The sequence below is a fragment of the Opisthorchis viverrini genome, assembly GCF_000715545.1.
Source record: "Opisthorchis viverrini unplaced genomic scaffold opera_v5_313, whole genome shotgun sequence".
NCBI lineage: Eukaryota > Metazoa > Platyhelminthes > Trematoda > Opisthorchiida > Opisthorchiidae > Opisthorchis > Opisthorchis viverrini.
In genome coordinates, this window is record NW_008751969.1 from 105,899 (window position 1) to 112,268 (window position 6,370).

The following is a 6,370-nucleotide window of genomic DNA, read 5'->3' on the forward strand; positions in this document are numbered from 1 at the left end:
GGTTATAGATCCATAATGGCACTTCTTAGAAAAAAGATTGAAGCGATGTTTTCGACCCCACTAATCTGAATTGTCCACATGTTAGCTTAACGATCTATGTAACCTAGGGTTGTCCTTGTTAAAAATTCTTCAGTGAGTGCTTCAAAACCAGACCAAACAAGACAGCAGATATTTAATGGCATATTTTCAGACCTCACTTCAAGACACGTTCATCTTGCTTGCGTATGGTTGTTCAATTTGTCGAAAATTATGTATGGCATGTGCTGCTGCACTTTTTTCGTTGTTCTCTTAGTTCTGTGAACACGGAATTTTTGCTCTACCTATCACGATGTCCTGATATGTTGATAAGACGGAAGAGCTTGCGACATAAAAAAAGACGCCTTAATTTTGATCTCTGTTGTGATTATTGATCAAATCATATATTCACTAATTTGAACACGCAGATGGCGGTTACTCATAAGTCCTCATCTGGTTGGTCGTTAAATCACGTGAAGTTCCTGATAATTTTCGATAAATGCACTAATGCAAGTCCATTTGGTTTTCACAAGAGATCCAACTGAATCTCTCTCGTTTATGATATTCGTGGGCTGTCGAAGAGTTTTACGCAACCTTGTGAGTAGTTTCCTTCATGAAAATATACTGAGATATCCCGAACATCGTGCCAACTGATACACGAGGCGGCCTGTGTGCAGCACATTCAGTTGTGGCACATCATAAACGAGGGATTCAGTTGAGTCTCACCTGAAAACCAAATTGATTTGCAAATGAGTTTATTTCTCGAAAACAGACCGATTCGGGATGAAGTAGAACATAAGGTTGACGGAAACTCGGGGACTGCTCCTACCTGATGAGCCCAAAGAAGGACGAAACCGGTCGAGGGCTGTCGAAGAGTCTCAGCAACCTTGTTAGTAGTTTCCTTTATGAAAATCCTGATAATTTCTTTTCACTCTTCACCGATTGAAAAATGGTCACATGTGCCCACTTCGAGACCAAAGCGCTTGCTTGACTGTGAGATTCACGATCCGACTACACGTTTCCCGTCCTACACTCGCCTAAATATCTAAATGCCCAAGACCTTGCAATCTCATTCTTGTAGTTCGCAAACACATTTCCAGGTAAAGTTAGCAAGATTTTGCTCCCTGATTTCCTCAGTAAATTTCAGTTCTCCACTATTTGTAAAAACAGTGGACATTCTTGTTGTCAAAAACCAATTAAAATTCAACTAACCACGTGACTTCGTGCCCCGAAACCAACAACAGCTACTGCCTTGCCCCTTCTCAGAATATAAGAACTAGAGAAGGAATCTTACGGCGCACTCTTGGGCACTGTTTAATTTTAGAGGGCGTTTGAAGCTAAACCTTGGCAATAGCGTTTGTAAGTACTCACCGTTGCACATGATCTATATGGGAGCTTCAAGCTTTACTGAGCTATCCACCCAGCAGTTGGACCACCACAACTTTGTGGTTTTTACAGATTCGATGTCAAAAAGTTGCACTATGAAAATACTTTGTTCCCAGTGTGTGACCTCGGTTTTTCACACAGTAAAATCTGAGAATTCAAACTTACCTTCTGTTTACATATCTTACATGTCACTGTGAAGTCGGTACTCATAACTGCTGTCCAAACCTCTGCAGTTACTGGCCGTAAGTTACGAGTACTCCGGCGTGACTGGAAAAACTTTCGAAATCATCATTCGTTCCACACAATCAATCCGTTCGGCACACAAGTTAAAATGCATGGCACCAATGTGAATTGCGAAGGAACAAACCGATTTGAAAAAAATGTATTGAAGCAAAGTTTTGGAGCAGAAGGAATAAAAAATCATCAGGGTTTGTCATTCAGAAAAACGGTAACCTCCACGCCTCGACTATTGCTTAACCTCTTCTTCCCTTTCTGGCTGGTGTGCGTCACAGTTAACTGAATTCGGCAATCTCTGTCCATCCAATTTGGAGTAGCGCGGACCTACCTTACTGTGCAAACTGAAATGCCGTTTGAGCGCACTTGAAATTCCGAACTGCTTCTTACACAAAGGGCACTCGTTCCCGGAAGAGATGTCGACAAAATGGGAAAGCATGTGAGTTTCTAAGCTCGACGAGTCGGTAAACTGCATTCGACAGACCTCGCACGGGAATTCACGACGGGTACATATGGAATACTTGCAGTTTTTGTGTTTTTGCAGATCTCCATATCTACCGAAATCCCTTCCGCACATTTCGCACTCATAGGTTTGTGGTCCTGTGTGCGACAACGCATGAGCTTTCAGGTCTGACAGAAATGTGAACGCTTTCCCGCAAACTGTGCACTCATGCTTTGAAAATATTGGAGTGTTGGCCGAAAAGTGCTGAACTTCGTGACGCCGCCTGGTATTTCGACACTTGAATAAAAGCCCACAGCCGTCACATCGAAATCGGTATTTTTCGGGATCCAAGTGACGCGTCGCTAACGAGGTGTTTTTAAGGTGACTGCTTCTGAGCCTTCCCACTACTTCAGTATTCTTTTTTGAGCGCCGAGGTGGATATGCGCTCACATGTTCATCCAATTTTTGCACATACCCATGCACGTGATGAGTCGCGCCTTGATCATCACAGCTCCTTGATATGATTCCTGATGGTACTTCCGGAGATTCTGAAACCAAAAGACCATTTGGGTTAGTTTTGGCATGCATCAGAGGTAGTAGTTGAGTTGAACTCTATCTCCAGTTTATCTTGATTTCATTCTTTCTTGCTCCGTTTTCTTTGAAAAACAAAAGGGGTTGGTTGGACCAAAGGTTGGCATATTTTTTTGCAATACGTACAGTTGTCATGTTCTCAGTCGATTAATGCCACTCGATCGCAAGAAGTTTTACATACCAAAGAGCAAAGTATGTAAACGTATTCATACCAGAACACTGAATATTTAGACATTACATAGTATTCAAAAAATTCCTAAGAATTCTTTGACAGCCAACGATCGGTTTCGCCTTTTTGGGGGCTAATTCGGCGCGGTCTAAGGGTTTCTGTCGACCTTATGTTCTCCTTGAACAGAAACTGCACGAAACTTGACTAACACACTCATTCTATCACCAAACTGTTTTCCTTATTTTCGTGGTCTTTTTAAATGTTGGTATGCAAATGAGTGTATTAATTGAATTTCGTTCAATATGTGTTCAAGCAAAAGGTGGATGACATCTCGGGGACGGCAACTAACTGACGGGCCCCAAAGAAGAAGATACTTGTCGTGGGCTTTCGAAGAATTTATGAGTAACGTTTCAGGTGTACAGGTTGTATGGCGATATCTGCAACATCGTACTAACTAAAGCATAAAGTGGCCTATTGCGTCACACCCACTTGAATAAGTTTATCATTAACGAGAGATCCAGCTGGATTCCAGCTGAGTCTCCTGTGAAAACCAAACTGGTAGACAGATGAGTGTAGTGGTCAGACACTGACTGTTAATTTTTTTTTCATAAACGTATAAAGTTCGGTTTACGATAAGAATTCATACTGAATAAACGAAGTTCTAATATTCAAGATGTTCTGCAACTCAGGATGTTGCGGAATTTGTGAAGTCGCTTTGTAACATTTGCTTGGATTTGGGCAATGAATGATTGGAGTCAACGAATATCCAGGAAAGTTCAAGAAGGTGCGTTCAGGAGAAGATGGATGTCCAGTTTTTGTAAATAAGATGCAAATGAGAGTTTTGCTCCCCTGTCCAATAGTCTGCAACTGGTCAGTTGGCATTTTCTAATAAATAACTCCACAGCGAAGGCCTTCTTCCTTTCAAAGATAGTGGTTCGACAATTGCTAGTTTCACAGAGATAAAGTATAATATTGTCAGTACAAAAGATGTTTAGTATCGTTTCTCTGTGTGTGACATGGGGTCTCGACAAAATGAATGTGAATCTGGCCATTTTTCTTCAATATGAGAGTTCTTTTAAAAGACATGGAGCCCTGTGTGTCTCATTTATGCCTTCTGTCCATGCATATGCAGTGTACGACATCTTGATACAACTATCCGATCGATAAATAATCCCATTGTTAAGGAGTAGGCCGAATATGTGACCGAATAGGTTAAGCTTGTTACGTGAAGCTACTTCAGTCCAAACCAGACGATCAGAAATAGTGTGAAAAAATCCTAATGTCTAGACAACTGTCTCAGATGAGTGTTTCCGAGGTCCTGTGATAGCAAGGCGGAGCACTTTTAGCGAAGCGTTGTGAAGTTCGACTGATATAATGGCATAGTTGATTGTTTCAGGTGGCTTGCTCCAACACTGCGAGAGACACAACTTATGCATAGTACTATGTTGTTCTATACTGAGAGGTACTATACTGTATCATACTATACTAAACGATACTCTACTCTACTACTCTGCACTATACGCTACACTATACCATAGTATGTTATGTGTACCAAATTTTAATACTCTAATCCATCCCACTTTCTAGTAAATTCTCCTGGATTCTATTATGTTTTCTCTCCCATTCTATTCTATAACACACTATACTATGCTGTTACCTAATTCACAACGCTTATCACCATAAAAAATGCACATAGGAATTTACTGAGTGGTATGCATGTGAAGCTGTTTCGGTGGGTATTGGGTTCACTACGCCACTACAATTCTCTACATTACGTGACTGACTTACTGACGATCTACTACCACAAAGTCACACAAGACAATGCAAGGTAGGGTCCGAGAAATACTTCATTCAGTCATCCCAACACTACTCAGCTCCATGTGCGCCCCAGTGGTCAACTTTCCCGGCGAACAGTGTGCACCTCAGTTGCCTCAGCTGGTACCGCATGACTTGAAGCCCGATTGAAAGAGAATCGCATGACGACACCCGATTAAACGCTCGAATTTTAAAGTACAACACAACCGATAAGTCCCCTCCCGTTTGCTCTTCTTCTGATTGGTTACCTATGGTAACCTGTTTGTATTGATCGTGTTACGCGATCAGCAAGAAGTTTTTTGGGGTACTTGGCTGGGTGTGTTAGGAGAACTCTGTTCATTGGACGTAACTTTCATGTCTGTTGTGGGGATTAAGTTCATTGCCACCGAATGCGGTTTGAATATGATGCGCCCCTATTGCTGAAAGCTCTTCAACAGCCCACGATCACTTTCGTCCATTTCGGGGTCCATCAAATGGGGGCAGTATCCGAGTTCCTGTCAACCTTATGTACCAACTTAATGATAGATTTTCCTCTGACAATAAATGTCACACAAGACGCTGAATTCCGTTTTGCTAAATACACAGTCCTCTGTTTGCAAGGTTACTCTTTTGTGGTATGTCTTCGTTGGCTTCCCTAGCTGAGGATACATGCACTACATGGTTGATCAGTTGGGAAATTCTTTTGATCCTGTGACAGATGCATTCACAAATCATATGGAATCTTGTTAATTAAGGATGAGAAAGTACTACAACTGTCTGTGATCCAAAAAGCACACAAATGGCAGTTTATTTTGATGAAATTTCCGTGCTGAAACTGCTTCCACTTGTTGGATTTGTCATTTATATTGGTGACATTTATCCAGATTAATTCATTGTTAGTTTCGCTCAACTGTTAACTTATTCTCTCTCTTTTTATTTTCATTTTTCGGATGCGTATTAGTAGCAGACGTATTGACAAAAAGGTACAGCATGCAACTGGGAAAGCTCGGATTTGTAGAGTGTTATCGTTCATTGGATAGAATGATATATTGTATGAAAGCGCTTAACAAATTTGAAATAACTCACCGGTGGGTGCGTAATGGTTGAACAGTGCATCCAGGTGATCAACTAAATGCGATAAAAATGTCAGTAAATAAATCGCAGTCCCACATAGTACTGCATGATTAAACACGGATTACTTTTGTGAAAGCCAGAAAAAGGTAAGACACCATGTACCACCACAACGATATCCAAAAAACAACAACTATCTAATTCCCGGCTGAATCGATATCAATGCAATATTACTCACGACACTTGCGTCCGTTAACGTTTAGTTTGACGAGTAGAAGTATTACCGCAAGGCAGCAAACTTGAACCATTCTCACAACGCCGCCTCACAATGTACTGGCACTACCGCACGCACATGGCATCACGGTTCAGCTCAATACCCAATCAAAATGCACGATACATTTAGCCAATCGGAGGATGCTACTGGTTATCAAGGGCGGCCGGTTGTTGAATTAGAGAACCGCATTGGACGCCAACTGGCCAAATCAATAAAAGGGAGCCTGAACAGCACAACGCAAGATCAACCTTCGAAATTAATGTTGCTCATCAATTATTTTCCCTGGGTGCCGTAATCGGCTTCTAAAACGACAAAATAAATGCTGCTTATCAAAGAAGGACAAAGATGCTGCTGAGATGGATGATACCAAAGTAACTCATGCCAGACTGAATTA